Raw genomic sequence first — 17,556 nt, forward strand, 5'->3', positions numbered from 1 at the left:
TCCTCCAACTCCTGCCAGGTGGCCAGACCTCAGTCAAACTGACCAGCAGGATGGATAGCATGTGCCCCAGTCTCTTACATCTTATGGGCGAGGCTGGCCTTACCACGAGGCGAACTGAAGCGGCTGCCTCAGATGCCAGACTATGGGGGGGAGGGACACCACTACGACTCAGAGTGTAGAAAATTGTGTCTGCTGCTGGTGCACATGTGGCATAGCAGAGCAGTACCATGAGAGGAGTAGAACAGGAAAAAGGCAGAATTGAGCCCTTTCAAAGTTTTGGCCCAAGCGATGGGGCATCGGGGTGTCATTTGAGCTCCCTGCCTCAGGTTCCGAAATGTTGTGGGCTGGTCCTGCTTATGGGTGACATGATACTTCCCTACTAATGGTGGAAAGTACTAATAGTATATAATTGTAGTTACTTCGCTTTTATTGTGTGCTGGACAACAGGTCCATTAAAGAAAAGGGCTTTCTTGGCTCACCTAAAGGAAGCAGTCTCTACACTTTCTCCAAGGGTATGTCTACATTACACACCTTTTTGAAATAAACTATTCCAGAAGAAATACTCCAAAATAGCTTATTTCGAAATAATGCATCTACACTAAAGGGAAGCCTCAAAATTAGTCCAAGGCAGGCTTCCTTAATGTGCTACCTTGATTTGGAGCCCCAAGAGTCACTGGGGAGTAATTAGTCTGAATGATTCTGGGGAGGAGCTATTTTGAAATATCAGCACTTGCATTGTTATTTTGAAATAACTGTGCTATGTAGACACACCTCAAGATTCTGAGCAATGTTTGGGGCTAAGGTTCCTTTCACCCACCACTTTTAAGCTTTCACACATCAGCACCCATGCGTGACCCAAAGGGATGCTACATGCAAAGTATCAAAAGGAAGCCAAAGCAGAGGAAAAGAGCTCAGGTGAGGAATTTCCATAGCTTTCATTCCTAGACCAGTAGCATCATTAGTCTATATTTGTCCTTGGGACTCTCTGATCTGGAATCTGGCCTCCAAGCAACTATGCTGGCAGAAAAATGACAGGGAAAGCACACACACACAAAAGGAAAATACTGATTTTTGAGGGTTTGTTTTGGCAACATAGGCGTTGGGCTATTGGATACTTGTCACAAGGGCTGTGACTTGGCATTTCCATAGGAAAAGACTATGAAATGTCTTGATAAGGGTACTGTCTTTTTAACAGTTAACATTTGAATTGTTAAAAAATGGACTATGTCTCTGTTGGAAGATATTTGTGTCTGTCAGTCACTCAATTGCTCAAGGTGCTAGCCCACTTCAAAACAAGTTATTAAAAACTAATCTTTGTTGTTGCTATAGTTATTGAACTGATGTTATCAAAGGGACTACATGATTTACAGAATCCATCTCTAGAGAAGCTTCACTCAGACTTTTTTTGGGGGGGGTTGCTGTTGTTATTGATGTGCATTTGGGATTGGATCCTGCCATTTTATACAATCTAATTTTCTACTTGCTGGCTGGGAAAACAAATACTCTAGCTCTCAGTTGGGAAGCTGTGGTTACACCTATGAAGATTGATGTTGCCCCAGTGTGGGAAAGGTGTATTGTTTGGTTTCATTGGCCTTCAAATAAGAGCAATAAATGTTTTTAATAAATGGGTAGGAAGGTCATCTAGTTTCACTGCTGAGTCTGGATTCTGTAAATCAAAGCATTTTCCTACAGATGGGCCCAAACCAAAATTTGAGACCTACATAAAACAGTTCTGAACTTTTGCAGTTTTAGCCCATGTCTGTATTTTACATACTTTATTTCAGATTCAGTGGCAGGTTAGTGACTATCTGCCCAAATAGGGGAGCAGGCAGGAATGATATAGGGAACTTTCTTTGTATTTTACCATGTAGAGCTCTACCACAAAGCTTCAAGTTCTGTGCTTAAGCCACACTTTGCTTAGAAACACTGAACTCCTAAGGATGTTACAATATCGGTGGATTCAATGAAAAGAGCCTTTTGTTTATGCACTCCACCCAGGATTATATGCAAAATGCATTGCTGGGTTCAGTTTACCCTAAGCCGAGCTGCCGCAGCGTCTACTCTGCTAGAGGCCAAAGGAAGCACGTGCTCTTGTCAGTGACCCTTACTCCTCACAGAATAAGGAGTACAGAACATTGATGGGGGCTGCTTTCAGCATTCGAGGGGGGTCTACACTAGACTTACTAAATCGAATGCTAGCAGATCATTCTCTGGAGGGTCACTATTCTCAATAGCATAGACATATGGATTTAAACCCTTTAATTTAACCAGTATACAAGGATGTGTGGACACTCTTATTTTGGCTTGAACCATGTTTATCTGCATTTAGCTTAGGTTGACTAGGAAGAGACTTAAACTACAACAAAATAAATCACTCAATCTGCAATAAGACTGTTCACACAGGGTTTTTACTGATGCACATTTGTGTGTAGACAAGTTCTTAATTTACTAAATACAATACCTGGTCCTGAGGTATTTGACTCTCTAAACAGGATTATTTCAACTGAGCAGTAATGATTTCAGACTGTGACTTAAGACCAAGAGCACTTTTGCATTTTGTTCCAAGAGAGCTTTCTGTCATCCTGAACCCTGTTATGGTTAGTCAGTGCACTACCCTTATCAAGCACTCTATCTGAGACTGTCTCCTTCACCATCATGTCCATTCAAAATTGTGTTCTCGGGGGGCAGAAATGAGAGCCTAGCAGGTTATTGCTAAAGGGGCCTGACTTAACTTGTTAACCCCTAGACTAACATTGGTTTAAGTGGGAGGATAGTTAGTTAGTTTACACGTCAGGGTCTGAGTCCCCATTGCTCTTCAGCTTGTACTGCCATATACCAGTGCAGTGGGTAGAAAAGAAAGGGCAAAATGCTACTAAAATATCTTCATGGGCAGAATTCAGTAAGATGTGTAAAGATATTACTAAAAAAAGTGCAGGTTGAACCTCTCTTGTCCAGAACACCCTGGTCTGGCAACATTCTTGGTCCAGCAGGACCACAGATGTTGCTAGACCAGAGAGCCCAGCCGCAGAGGTTGAGAGCAGCTGGGAGTGGAACCCGTTTGGTGGGCAGCAGCCTGGAGGGGCAGTGAGCAGGGGGTAGAAAGCCTTGAGAGCAGCTGCCTCCCAGCTGCTTCCAGGATTCTGGGGAACCAGGAAGCAGCTGCCGCCACAGCACACAAGGCCAGGGAACCTCAGGAGCAGCTGCTCCATCACGTGTGTGACTGGGGCCAGGGAACCTGGGAGCAGCCACCACTGTGTGTGGGGCCAGAGCCAGGGAACCCTGGGAACAGCTGCTGCCCTGTGTGGGGCTGGGGGCAGGAAACAGAGTCCTGTGGGCAGGCTGGAGGCAGCAGACCCATTCAGGTGAGACAGAGGAGGTTAGGTCTCTGGGTTCTCCCAGGGTAGCTGCCAGGAGGGGAGACCTGGTTGAGCCTGAACCCCTGACCTCCCTTGGTCTGGCAAATTCCCTTGTTCGGGACCACTCCCGTCCTGAGGGTGCCAGACGAGGCAGGTTCAACCTGTAGCTTGGACCATGTGATTAATTTCCGAGGGCTTGATAAATTGCTTGTCCATTTGCCTGTATGGGACCTGATTCTGATCTCCCACGGATTTTATATTAGTATTACTCCAATGACTTCTGTGAAGTTATTTCCAATTTATACTCAGCCATGAGTGAAATAAAAATCAAGCTTCTTGTTCTCTTGAATCATTCCTCAAAGAGGCATAACCTTGCTATGCAGATGGTGGTATGCACAAACAAGTGAATAACTCATCTTTTTTTTGTCTTGACAACTACTGGGCAGAAATCACAGGTCAGGAGTGCTCACCACACACTATCATAATGTTTTGTTCTAATTAAATAGTTTGGCCTGCACTAGCTGTGAGTAAGATTCTAAATGCCAGCTGAAGGCGAATATACCCAAGTGCCAGATGAACTAGGTAGATGAAAACCATGCACAGCAGCTGGAAACGTATAGAGTAAGGGGCTGGTTCATGGTTACAGTCACTGCCACCCTGTATTTCAATAAAATAAGCAAATCTCTTTTTATCTCTAAGCTCTGTTTGCCTAGCCCTCTCCAACGAAGATTTGTTTGTTTATTTTTTTAGATTGGCTCCTCTCTTTTCTCTCTCTGCTAAGGAGATTGCAGGAAAAAGAAACCTCCATGACAGCTTGAAATTATCAAATAAATGGATGTACACAAAAGACAAATCAGTTTGCTTAAAAGGGCTTTCTCTGGAAATGTCATATGGGATAAGGGAAGGAACAAACTATGCCTCCTCAGCACAAACTTGGAACGCTGTTTCTTAGACGCAATCTGGTATCCTTCAAACACCCCGTGTCTTTTATTTTTTATTTTCCATTTTTCCTCACACATCAGGGTTAGACATTCCCATGAAGTTTCCATCTTCTCATTTGATCAAGGCTGTTGCTAGTGAATTAGTGAGAACTTTATTATCATGCCATGAAACAGAGTTGACCTTAGGAAGTGTTACAGGCTCATTCACCCGCACATCTACCAATATAATATATGCAATCATGTGCCAAACTAGACAGTCCCTAAGTAAAAGAATAAACGGACACAAATCAGATATCAGGAATGGCAATACACAAAAACCTGTAGGAGAACATTTCAATCTCCCTGGACACACAGTAGCAGATTTAAAAGTAGCCATCCTGAAACAAAACATTTTTAAAAACAGACTTCAAAGAGAAACTGCAGAGCTACAATTCATATGTAAATTTGATACTATCAGTTTAGGATTAAACAAAGACTGAATGGCTAGCCAACTACAAAAGCAGTTTCTCCTCTCTTGGTATTGATACCCTGGTCAGAGTAATATAATGTAAAATGGAGTTTACCCGGGTTCCATTTTGTATTTTACCTCAGAGATCCCTTCCCTCCAAAACCAGGGAGTGCACACTATCTCAGATGCTTTTGCACCCTTCTCCATATCAGGTGCACACGGCACTCACCCTTTGCTGTGCACTCAGCCATGAACCTTTGCACCCAACCCTTTTGCTGTGCACTCGGCTATGAATCTTTGTGCATGGCACCATTTGTTTGCACCCAGTTGCTATCCCTGATTTCCCACCTTGAAGGGTTTAAAAGCTTTGTCTTGTGAAGGACTCAGGTTCGTTCACTCGGGTTCATCTGTCTACATCTATCCGTTGTAACGTTCCACCATCTTGTTATCCGTGGACATATGGAAGTGAGTTGGTGAGGCCAAACCTTGGTGCAGTGACCACCGTGTGTGTGAGAACACTCCATGCATTGGATTACTGGCAGGTGCCAATTGGACTTGGACTCTACGGGCTCACATACCAACTGATCTACTGAATTGGTATGCGGAGTCGAAGGACTAGCGGGGGCTGAATCCAGAGAAACCATTCCATGAAAGACATGAGAATCCATCAGCTCCAGGCATCCATTCAAGTGGAAGGATTCACTTTGAGGGATCTTCCTGTGTTCCTCCCTCATAGCTTAAAATTAGCTACGAGGTAGTAGGTCGCAGTCATCAATCGCTGCTTCCTATGGTAAAGTATTCCCTTCTGTTTCTGGGTCTGTCTATCTTCTATTTCTTCTAGGGATAGGGTGGGATTGTTATTCAATGTGTTACTGTTGTGCTCTACCATTTTAAAATATATGGTTTGGCCCTAAAGCTTGTGTCTTGATTGATTTGTGATTACCAATCCAATGGTGATAGAGATACGTAACACCAGGCCGGATCTGGCTTCTGTGCAGAGACATTTTAATAACATAATTGGCCACAGAATAATTGGTTTACCTGAGTCTCTGGGGTAACAGTATTTACACTGCCACATCAGCTGGTGGAAGCGGGACTCATCCTCCCTCACTGAATTGACCTTGTTATCTCTAACCTTACTCTTGATTTGAACTCTTTTCTTATGCTAGTATATTTATACCTGCCTCTGGAATTTCCACTACCTGCATTTGATGAAGTGGGTCTTTGCCCCCGAAAGCTTATGCTCCAATTAATCTGTTAGTCTATAAGGTGCCACAGGATTTCCCATTATTCTTGCAGATTTAGACTAACATGGCTACCCCTCTGATAATTAGGAAGCATATAACTCACATTACATGTAGAAAAAAAAAGGAGGAGGAGGAAAGCATAATAAGGTCTGATTCATTGCCGGCTGCAGTCATAGGGACTCTCCAATGACATCACAAGGACTGCATATTACTGAAGCTCCAGGACGGGGTTGTGTATGAATCAACTGGATAGAGGGTCTCTATCCACCCAATGTGTTGAAGTAAGGGGGCCCTGCATTGTCTCTGAAGAACCCAGGACACAGTGGAAGCTTGGAAGCAAGAAGTGGATATAGGGTTGCCAACTTCCTAGCTGAACAAAACCAAACACTCTTGCCATGGCTCTTCTCCAAGGTCTCCTTTCATTCATTCCATTGTCCCCTTCCCTCCCTCTGTCACTCACTCTCACTACCCTCACACATTTACACTGGGCTCGTGGGGAAGGTCCCGTTCTGACCAGTTGTTTGGCTGAAAAAATCATACACCTGGCCACCATAAAGCAGAAGGGCCTATCACTATCTGGGGACACCTAAAGCCCCAGAAAAGGGTGTATGTGCAAGCCACCAATATTTCAACCTTTTCCCTGGAGTAATGCAGTTCTGTGAGTTGCCAAGGATTTAGGGAGGTGAATTTTATTTCTTTCCCTACCTCTCAGTTAGTGCCCCTCACAAGATCCCCAGCTATATGAGCTTCTTTAAGTGGATTTTGCCCATTTTACATAGGGGACTCATCTAGACTATCCTAAAGTGTCGAAGGAGGATATGCAAATTCCTGAGGAATTTGCATATCTTCTTTTGATCTCACTTTCAAAAGTGAAAGTAGTTTGGATTCGGCTTTTTCAGCGACTCGTCCCCCCTTTTTCAAAAAGCTGCTCTTCCTCAAAAAATGAGGAATTTGCATATCCTCTTTCGACACTTTAGCGTAGTCTAGATGAGCCCAGGGATAGAAAGTTTATTGCAGTGTGGACAAGCATTTTTGAATGTATTCAGTGTGCTGACTGTAAAGTTTGATATTGTTGGATTTCAGGGACAAAAGTATCTAACTCATATAATTAACTAAGGATCCAGCCCTTTGAGTCAAGTTTATTTTGTGTCCTTCCAGTGAAGCTGAATGAACTACATGTGTGGGCACACATTTCCAGGTCAGCCTTTAATAGTCTGCTAAGTTTTGTTTTAAAACAGATACTTTTAAGTTACATAGGCTTGGATTTGTTTTGAAACATTTTAAACTCCTGGTATTTAAAAGATGCAAAATGCATATTTGTAAGCTCATTTTGGGAGGGGGTAGGGGAGGTTAAGACATATCATAAATTACAGTCAAAAGCTCACATTTGTGGACAGCTTCTAAACTCCTTACATAGATTTTTTTTTCCATTATAAGACCTAACAAACATTCATCTGTGGATGTTAAGGGGGAAAAACAAAACCTGAGAATTAGTGAGGACTTGTACTCGTGATTTGCAAAATTTTCTATAGATTTAAATGTGTCATTTTTCTGACAAAAGGAAAAGTATGTAGGACCTGCAGGCTTGCTTGAGCCTCATCTCAAGATAAAATAAAAAAACTCTCCTTGTTCCAAATTTGCTCAGCCACTAATCACTGCAGACAGTGTCTTAATGGGACTCCACTTCTGTAATCAATATGGATTACAAATCATTACACCAAAAAAGCCAATACGCTTTACTTATCACAATACTAATGAAATAGTTTTAATATCTGTTAAAATATTTTCACCCCACACTGTTATCTATTACGACTTAGGGTAGCCTAAAGCTGCAATCTGTTTCCTTGTTGATTTGTTTTCTTCTATTGCATGTGTACAGTGTTTTTTTGTAACAGAGCTGCTCATTAATGATAGAGTGTTGACAATGATCACTGGACCATTTGTGTTTATTGCAAAATAAAGCATTAGGGACTTTAACAGATATTGGGGGGAACAAATTAGACTTGGTCTGTGAAATCCATGGGAAGCTCCTTATCGTGATATGTGAGCTCAGCAGTAAACCACCATCAGTCACATTATACAGGTTTCAGCCTGAAATACTACTTTGTTTCTGGTTGGAAGGAAAAATAAATCATTGAAAAAATCACACTTTAATTATTAGATACAGTTATATTATGGTAGTCTCTCAAATATAATGTTACACACATCTATGCCTCCATTCTTTTGGAGATGACTGATTATAACTATGAAGATTGTTATTACTAGTTTGCTGTCTTTATTCTCCTAGGGTATGTCTACACTACCCTCCTAGTTCGAACTAGGAGGGTAGTGTAGACATACCCCTACTAAATGTTACAGACGTGAGTTTAATTAAGTTCTGAGATCTAAACCTGCTTAGTCTTAATCTATTTTCAGATTTCCCATCAGAATTCAGTTTTACTGATGTGTAGGGGTGTAGGATCTTTTCTTCTACTGATATCTAGAGGGTATAACACATAGTTCTCTTTCTCCATTATTCCAACTGATTTAAGCTACACTAGCCACATTATGATCTCCTGGGTGCTAAATCAAAATAACTTCCATCCACACCCCTACTCTGAGGAGACTTAACACCCTACTATGCAATGATCTAATATTTAATCTCCACTTGAAAAAGCAACTCTTAGCCTGTGAAGGGGAAGGAGGTGTTAAGGCTAATCCTATTCAGTCCAATGATTCAATGCCATTCTGGGAAGTGGACAAAGATGCTTTTTCAAGAAGGTAACTCTCATATGCGAGAGCAAAAAGGAATAAATGTTAATAAAAAGCCTTCTTAAAGTATAGCAGATATTAAAACATCAACTTCTGCCCAAGTAACTCACCCATGTTTGCGTCTAATTTGATCTTTGAAGTTGGAAGCAGCTATATCCTCCTGCCAGGCCTGTTCCCCACTCTGGCACCCAGAATGCAGAAGGTGGGGGCCCGCTAAGGCTTTAAATACCTTGCCTCTAGGCCCTGCTTACAAAACACCCCCAGAGTCACAGATATACTGACTCTGATAAATAAACAAAAGCTGCAATCATCAGGTGATTTAACCCTTAAAAAACAGGAGGGAACACTTGAATTCTCTCTCAAGGGGTTCCCTAAGCTCTTTTGCCCCAAAAGAGCTTGAAAAAAGAAAAGAGAAAAACAAGCTGCAGTCTCTGGCAGCTGACCACTCAGTTTAAGGCAGGCACACACAGACAGACCTCCTGCTATTTTCCAGGGCACAAGAATCAAATCACCACCTTAAAAAAGTGATTTTTATTACAAAGCAGAAGATATATTGGATAAAGCATATTTGATTGCTGGGTGTTACAGAACAACTAAGAAAAACAAATTAAAACTCAGAGAAAATCACTTGGAACAACTCTTAGACAATGAATGGGAGAGGGGAGGCATGGATTCACACAAAACAGTTCAAACCAAACCACAAAAATAAAGAAAAATACCCTAATTGTGAGTAATTCCACATTTCCTTTCGGGTTGAGTCCACTTCCATGCCCTGAATTCCTTGGAGGCATGGTAATCCTGCCCAGGTTTCAAACATTCTGTGTCTCTCAACCACTGGTTTAACCCTTCCACACAAAGAAAACAGGCAAGGTATATTATACAATTCAAATATCAGCACTCTATCCTCATTGGTTGTTCTGGCTCCCTGCCACCAACTTTGCTAGTTACCTGACTTTAACCTCTTAGTCACTGGGTGTAGGCCAGCATTCCTCCTATCTATCACACCTCCTATGGCAGACTTGATGTTTCTCGAAATTTGTACCTGAACATCTTATCGCTGTTCATAGAATCAATATAGCCAATGCACAAAGCCCAGTAAGCTTTTAGACAATTAGTCCAGAACAAGAAAAGCTGAAGTTTTGATTCCGATAAGTAAAAGTGCATTTGACTGAGCTATGAGTCATATGTATTTAAAATGGTACTTTGACCCGTACAAAGGGAAATACAGGGCTAAAATCTACCAGTTTCATTTGCTGATGCTCATCTGCCATAGCATATCTATTTTTGCCTATGTAGAAAAGATCCTAAGGACATCCTCTCTCACCTTTTCCTTCATTTGTGAGAACAAATATAATATTTATCTTCTTTCCAGGAAAGTTGATGAGCAACTTCCCTTGCAGCCTATCAATAGTTTATCCAGAAATAGCATTTGTACTCTGAGCCATCACCATGGATGGAGATTAAGGGCCTGATTTTCATATGCAGGTTATCTCAAGATGTATCTGAATTATTCTGTCAGATATGGGAATAAGAGACCTGAGGTCATTCTTCAACTAGCTACCCCTTCTCCATCAAACCATTGTTGCTTACCAAGCCATAAAGCCAAAGATTCCTTTCTAAGTAAGCAGCAGTATTACTTCTAGATATTTGCTGAATTACTTACTATCCGCACAAGAAATCAAAGCAATGCCAAATGCCAATTTACACTGCAAGTCATCACTCACGTGTAAGGTTAGAAATTATAATTCTCTTATAGTTTAGCAACCAGATTATTCAGGCCGTCTGCTCATGACCATGGATCAGCCTCACCAATTCAACCATTCTCTTCATCTCCCAGTCAGAAACATCAATCACTAGTATTTCAGTTACTTTTATATTTCAGGAGTTTTCAGTTTGCTCTGTTGAACAGTGTTTAATGTGGGCCAGAGCTTAGCCTGGCACCTCTAGGCTTGGCAGTTCATAGACCTGGCACCTCTGGGCTTGCTGCACTAGGTATTAGTGCAAAAAATTGCTTGGGCCCTGGGACCTAATTGCATGACCCCATCATCACTTTAATTACACATTAAGCACTGTCTTCTATCTAAGGTATGGAACAGCTTCATTCTTTTACATAGCCTTGTAAGAGAATTTGTGATCGAGATGGGACACATTCTGGGTCCTGTACATGCATTTCCAAGGCACAACACTTCTCTGGGTCTTATTCAGACTGCTTTTCAGCACTCCTATCTCTCGAATAGCACAGGTTTGGAGCAGAATGGTTATTGCTAACTGTCATGATTATGAGGGTTAGCCAGCAGCCTGGGGATTAAGGGGTTAACTACACCTAGCCAGGTGGAGTGACCAATAGGAATGTAGGTGGGACTTTTCAAACTGGGACAAAGGAATTTGCGTTTTTCCTTTCTCCCTTTTGTCTCTCAGAGGCTGTGTCCAGACTCAGGGTTTTTTTCGAAAAAAGTAGCCTTTTTTCAAAAAAACTTCACCTGCGTCCAGACTCAAGCCGCATTCTTTCGAAATTAAAGCAAAAGAACGCGGCTTTTCTTTCGATGGCAGTAAACCTCAATTTACGAGGAAGAACGCCTTCTTTCGAAAGTTCCTCTTTCGAAAGAAGGCGTTCTTGAATGTAAATAGGGCTTCTTCGAAAGAGAGCATCCAGACTCACTGGATGCTTTCTTTCGAAAAAGCAAGCCGCTTTTTCGAAAGTTCAACGTGCAGTCTAGACGCTCTCTTTCGAAAGAGGCTTGCAGTCTAGACGTAGCCAGAGAGAGTTCTCTACAGCTAGAGAGCGGGACAAGCATGTCTCTCTCTCTCTCTAAGACACCAGTCTTCATTTTCTGTAAGTAGGGTAAAGTTTAGGTAGTTTCGTTAGGTTTTATTGTTTTAAGGATTGGGTATGGGATCTGAGATCTGGCACTGCTTAAAAGATGTTTTGGCTTTGCTTTGTAACTAAGTTCTAGGCCCATGGAGTTTCTCCATGAGTATATTTTGTTACCTCCCTATCTAGTAATTATGTTTGCAACAGGAATATTGTTGTAATAATAAAAGTTCTTTCTTTTCTTTTTATTACCCTGGCAGTGGTTAATTGTGTGCCTTGATTTTTATCTTAGGGGTGAGATTTCCCAAATGATCTTTCCCCTGGTTTCTTTAGCAACATTTGGGTGGTGGCAGCAGAAGTTTTATTCCCAAGATCTAGGTTTTTAAGATTTTGGGGGAAGTTTTATACCAAAGCCTGGTAGATAAGGCTTTGGGGTACACTTGCTGGCCCCCACTTCTGCATTTATCATGCCAGAGTGGGGAAGGAGCCATGACACTAACATTTCTATATTTCTTCTGATTTAAATCTTTCACAGATGCTACTCTTAATAATACACCATAGAAGCAGACATTCCTAAGATTAAAACAAAAGAAAACGTAGGAACTTATTTTATCCCCTCCAAAAAACAGAGTTGTCTTCTCTCACAAAAATCAATATAATGTTATATTTTGTGCCATGTCAGCAATTGACTAATCATCACTTGAGTTGCTTTTAGACTGTAAGGCCTTTGACTGGCATTGAAGGCATTGGTCGTGCCAAAACACTTAAGCAGAGAGGACTGTATGACACTTGCTATCTTCTTCCTAATAGGCATTTCACTGCCTACCATACACTTCATAGCCAAACTCCCTTGAGGAAGATACTGCTGCTGCCTCTCCTACTTCCCATGTGTATTCTACTTCATTTAATTTTTTCCTCTCTTTCTAAAGAGATTACATTTAATCCTCTATTATTCATGCCAGTGTGCGCATGAAGAGAGCCCCACATACCGTGTTGTTCTGGTGTGCCCTGTTTTCTCCCCCCCTTTTACTGACAGTTCTAGTTTTCTCCTTGAGCTTCCAGATAAAGGCACTGCAAATGGAGAATTTCTTGTCATGGTGCTTTAAGGAACTTATAACCATTGTGATGTTTGTTAACTGTCTCGGGCCTTTTTAATGCTAATTTCTAGGATTGATATTACCCCTCCTTCATTCGCTATTCTTGTGAGAGGAGGTTGAGGACACCCTCATGGGAATTAATTACAAGGCAGTTAAATCTAGTTAAAGCATCTATTGCTGCATTTATAAAAACTCATAATTCTGGGAATACCTCCCACACACTCAAAACAAAACAGGAATAAGATATAGGCCATCACAGCCTTTGCTGTAAAAGCATTTATGCTGCAGCTAACAAGTACTTTCCTTCTTCAGTTGATATATAGATATATATATTCTCTAGAGATTATTTCTAGATTAAGATTGAGGCCATTCATGATATGGTGCTTACTATGCAGAGTGCTTTTATTGTTGTGTTCCTAAACTAGGACACATCAGGTCTGATTTTGAGATACTAGGGACCCTGTATCTTCCCTTAACTTCAGATGGATTTGTGATTGCTCATTACTCCTGAAAAATCAAGAACCACGTCTTAAGAATTGAACATTCAAAATTAGCAGACACCTGATGATTTTGAGTTTTTCCTTCCACTGTGGTACAGAACATGGCCCTTTGATAGCCCTTCAACGCTGCTGGAGGAAATCATTCTGGGTCAGAAATGCCTTTCTTGTATTTCATGCCAGGGAAAATCCCCAAAAATGGAAGGTCTAGATTCTCAAAAGTATTTAGGTACCCTAACTCCCATTGACGGTGAGCATCTAGGCTGAAGAAATTAGGCAGGCAAGTGTCTCTGTATGAGAAGGAATAGCTGCTTTCCTCCATACTTGATTGAATGGATTGAATACAGCTAGGATTCTCAGAGGCTTCTAGGCAGGCTAATGAACAAGTAAACCTCAGTAGCCTGATTAGATGTAAAAACCTGATCTTCCACCAGAAGAAAGAATTGGAGATAGATACACAAGGACCTGTGTAGAAAAGCTATATAAGGGAAGCCTGCTCAGCAGGGTACTGATTTACAGATTTAATTTCCTGTTAATCTGCTCAGTGTTGCGTCTGATTGTGCTGTGCATCTCTAATCATGTGTGAAATTCATCTCTTTTGCAGAGGCCTTCCAAAAGGCCTATGAACCACTAAAGTGCTATTTTCAGATCCATCTTTAGGCGTAAGTAGTGCACATAACTGGTTCTGGATCTTTGCATAAGAGTGAATTTCACCCTTCATGAAAAAGAAATATAAACTTAATTACTCCATGTTTCCCTGAATTCAAATATAAGACTTGATTCTGTCCTCCAATATGCATTGCATATCTTGGAAATAGCTAGCGTATTGGGCTGTGCATGCACTGAAGCTAATTTTCCTTAGCATTGAAACAGTGTTCCTACACATCAGGAACAGAAGTTACCTTAACAATATTATTCTTTCTTCTCTTTGTAATGAAAATGGGATGTTATAACGAAGCATTGCTTTTGGCTATATCTCCATACCAGGGTGGGCAATAAGTGCCCCATGGGCCAGACACATTTCACCAGGGCTAAACCCTGGTGGGCTGATACATGTTTTATTTACTTGTGTGTCCGCAGGTACAGCTCCTGTTGGCCACAGATCGCATTCCCAGCCAATGGAAGCTGCAGGAAGTGGTTTTCTGATCTGTGTCACTTCCCATAGCTCCAATTAGCATAAAACAATGATTCATAACCACTGGGAGCAAGCATATTTGTGGCCACAGAAGCTGACAGAATCGCCAGGCCCCTGGACAATGTAGGAGAGGGCCACACCACACTCTTGGAATAGGCGGGTCCTCGAGTGGAAGGGGCAGGCCTAGGACAGCCAGCCCCAAGTGGTGCCCAGATGGTCTGCCCCTGCTTCCCCTCACACATCAGTCCTGAAAACTAGCTGGAATGTGAGGGACTCTGGAGCACACCACCTGGACTCCAGTGGCAATTCTAATGGGCCCAGGGCTCTGGCCATCACCACTGCCAAAGTAGCAGCAGCGATGGTGAGGAGTCCTGGGCCTTTTTGAAATGCCAGACCCTAGGCCAAATTTCCCTCTTTCCCTCTGACCCTGTTGGAGGGTCTGCCTGTGGATGCGCAGATAAATAATGCATCTGATTGCCCCCCAGGGGCTACCCTGGTGAACTGCATCCAGTTTGCAGGCCGCTTATTGCCTACCCCTGCTCTACCAAGTCCTTGTTAAGCTGCATCAAACTCATGCCTGTATTTGTGCCAATTTTCAATCCTTTTATAAGATTGTCTCTAGAATCCATGGAATCAAATCCATGAGAACATAGATGCAATTGTCAGAGAATGCTCCTCATGACTGTTTCCATTGCAGTCTAGAACAGGTTTACATACTCACACTATGTAATTAAAGCTTAGCTGTAATTCTAGACATTTTTCACCAAATGTGCTGCAAATCAATTAACATTTTACCATTAAAAACTACTCTGCACACCAAGAAAATCTTGTAATCTTTAGAATTTGTGAGCAAAAGATTGAGGCAAAGAGCTTAACAGGACAAAAAAGAGGAATAGACATTAATATGGATATCATGAATAGCCAACGTTAATGGTAATTAAAAAAAATAATTTCTTTAGAAAGCATATGAGTTCTGATGTTTTGGCATAAGTCAACAATCAGCCAATAGATGTTAGGAAGAGACTTCCACTATGGACAGGTTATTCCGTGACTGTCAAAGGCGAGGTTTCTTGCCCCTTCACTGAAGAAAATAGTATTGGTCATTGCCTGAGGAAGGCTACTGGACCAGATGCACCACTACTCTGACCTGATATAGGAATTCCTACTTTTTTTTAAATCAGAAAGTGGTCCAATAATTTAAGAATGTTCACAATTTTTCTGTTTCCTGTGAACAAAGGTAATCTACACTCAAACGTTCATTTTGGCTTGGAGTACAACTGGAGAACTTTTTCTATATATTGTGGTGGTAATTTAGCACTCTGCAAAGGAGGAAACAACTACACATTATGGCTGAAGTCGTTTTCAAAAATATTTGGACATGTAAAATATTTATGCTAAGTAGATTTAACGTGCAAAACCTGGGATTTGGCAACAGATATTACAAATCATAAGCAATACAAAAAATTCAAAATTTAATTAATGATGCAAAAGACAGAAAAGATAACACACTTATTTATGCAATATGGCTCTGACCTTCAATATTTAGTAATAAAACAACAGCCAGTGCTGCTAAACTAATCCAAAATGGGAGGAGGGGCCAGAGAAACATAGTTAAATGGTTATATTTCAAAAAGTAATTAGTGTCAGAATAGTTCAGAACTAAGAGCAAATAAGTCACCAAGTTTAATGCAAAGGGAATCACACTTTACAATTCTAAGAGGAAAAAATATCTAGAATTTTTATTTAAAATCTAATTACCATCAGATTAATTTAGAGGAAATGAAATGAAGGGAAAATACGACATTTCCATACTGCAAAATAATTGGTGTCAGAAATTTTAATTTGGTGGAAACAATCCCACTGTGCAATTACAAGAAGAAAACCCTAATCTGTATATTAAATAGTAGCTTTCTCCTTAAAACATTTCAAATCTGACCATTCTTCAGAATTCTATAAGTGGCCCCAAAAATAACAAGCTGTGGATATTTATCTTCATTAAATTAAGAAGGAAGCCAGAAAAGACAATAGAATACATTCTGTAGAATATTGACTTGTAAATATGCTTATTCCTGTATTTTAAGGAATCTTTATATAAAAATGGTGCTTTAAAAAGTATAAAATATTTAGATGCATTAAAAAAAACCATGTTCCAGCTTTATTGTTATTTGGAATCTTAGTTTAAGTTAGGATACAAATATTTCTGAAGTGCTCTCATAGACCTTTAGTTTAGCATTGCCAACACTCCATTAGTATTGCAGAGCAAGAAGTTTAATGTCCCTTTGGTCTAGAGATGTTAGATTGTCAACTGAGCCTGATGGAAACTTTCAACGCTCTCAGCCTAATATACTCTTGAGAAACTTTATAAAAACTGCAAGGAGCCTTTGAGAAAAACAGATGCTATTGTTTAGACTGTCAGTTTTCTGCTACCTGGCACAGATATGGGAATACAAACTGGTGATGGAAACCTCCAAATGTCCAGTGCCTGGGTTCTGAGAAGGTTTGAAAGCTTCACTTTAGTCTTGAAATGTGGCTGAAATCTCAAGAGAATAGAATTTCGCACAAGACTTCCAATGTTTCCAGTTTTCATTAGGCCAGGAAATGTGCTGTTATTTCCATTTCTCAGCTGTTAGCATTTCCACTTCAATTTGGATACAAGCAGGAAGTGAAGAGATATGTGAGAATTTAACAATTACAATTTTTTTTTTCCAAATTCAGGTTCAATTTGTTCTTTAGACAAAGATGCAGGCTATTTCTTGTTTTACCAAAACCAGTTCATCCATCCCTAATCAGGATGCTAACAACCAGCTGTGCTGATCCTCTTGTATGCAATACACAGTCATATTGTGCAGTGCAGAAAAAGGATCTTACTTTAGCTATGCTCAGTCAAGAGTGTTTTTTTCCATCAAGAATCCACAGGTGCAAGCTCTCTTGTTTTGGCTTCGCTCCACATGAAAGTTAATTGTATGTCCTTTGGATGACCACTTAGGCTTGCACCTTTTAATCCCTGGAGCATTGAAGATGAGTGCACTGTGTTTGGCACTGAGATACTGGAAAATAATAGGACTAAATCCATCTGTAATACCTCCCTGTTCCTGTCCTTTCATCTTCCCACCTACTGCTCACTCCCTCTATTCCAAACTAAAATACCTCTCACCATTCTTCCACAGTCAATTACATCCCACTCCTCTTAGTCATCAGCTCTACGCTTCCCACTTCATGTTTCATATGAACTTTCCTTCCTGTGTCTCTCCTTGAATTCTGAACATAATTTA

This window comes from Pelodiscus sinensis, chromosome 1 (genome assembly GCF_052426305.1).
Source record: "Pelodiscus sinensis isolate ZL-2025 chromosome 1, ASM5242630v1, whole genome shotgun sequence".
In the NCBI taxonomy this organism is placed as follows: domain Eukaryota; kingdom Metazoa; phylum Chordata; order Testudines; family Trionychidae; genus Pelodiscus; species Pelodiscus sinensis.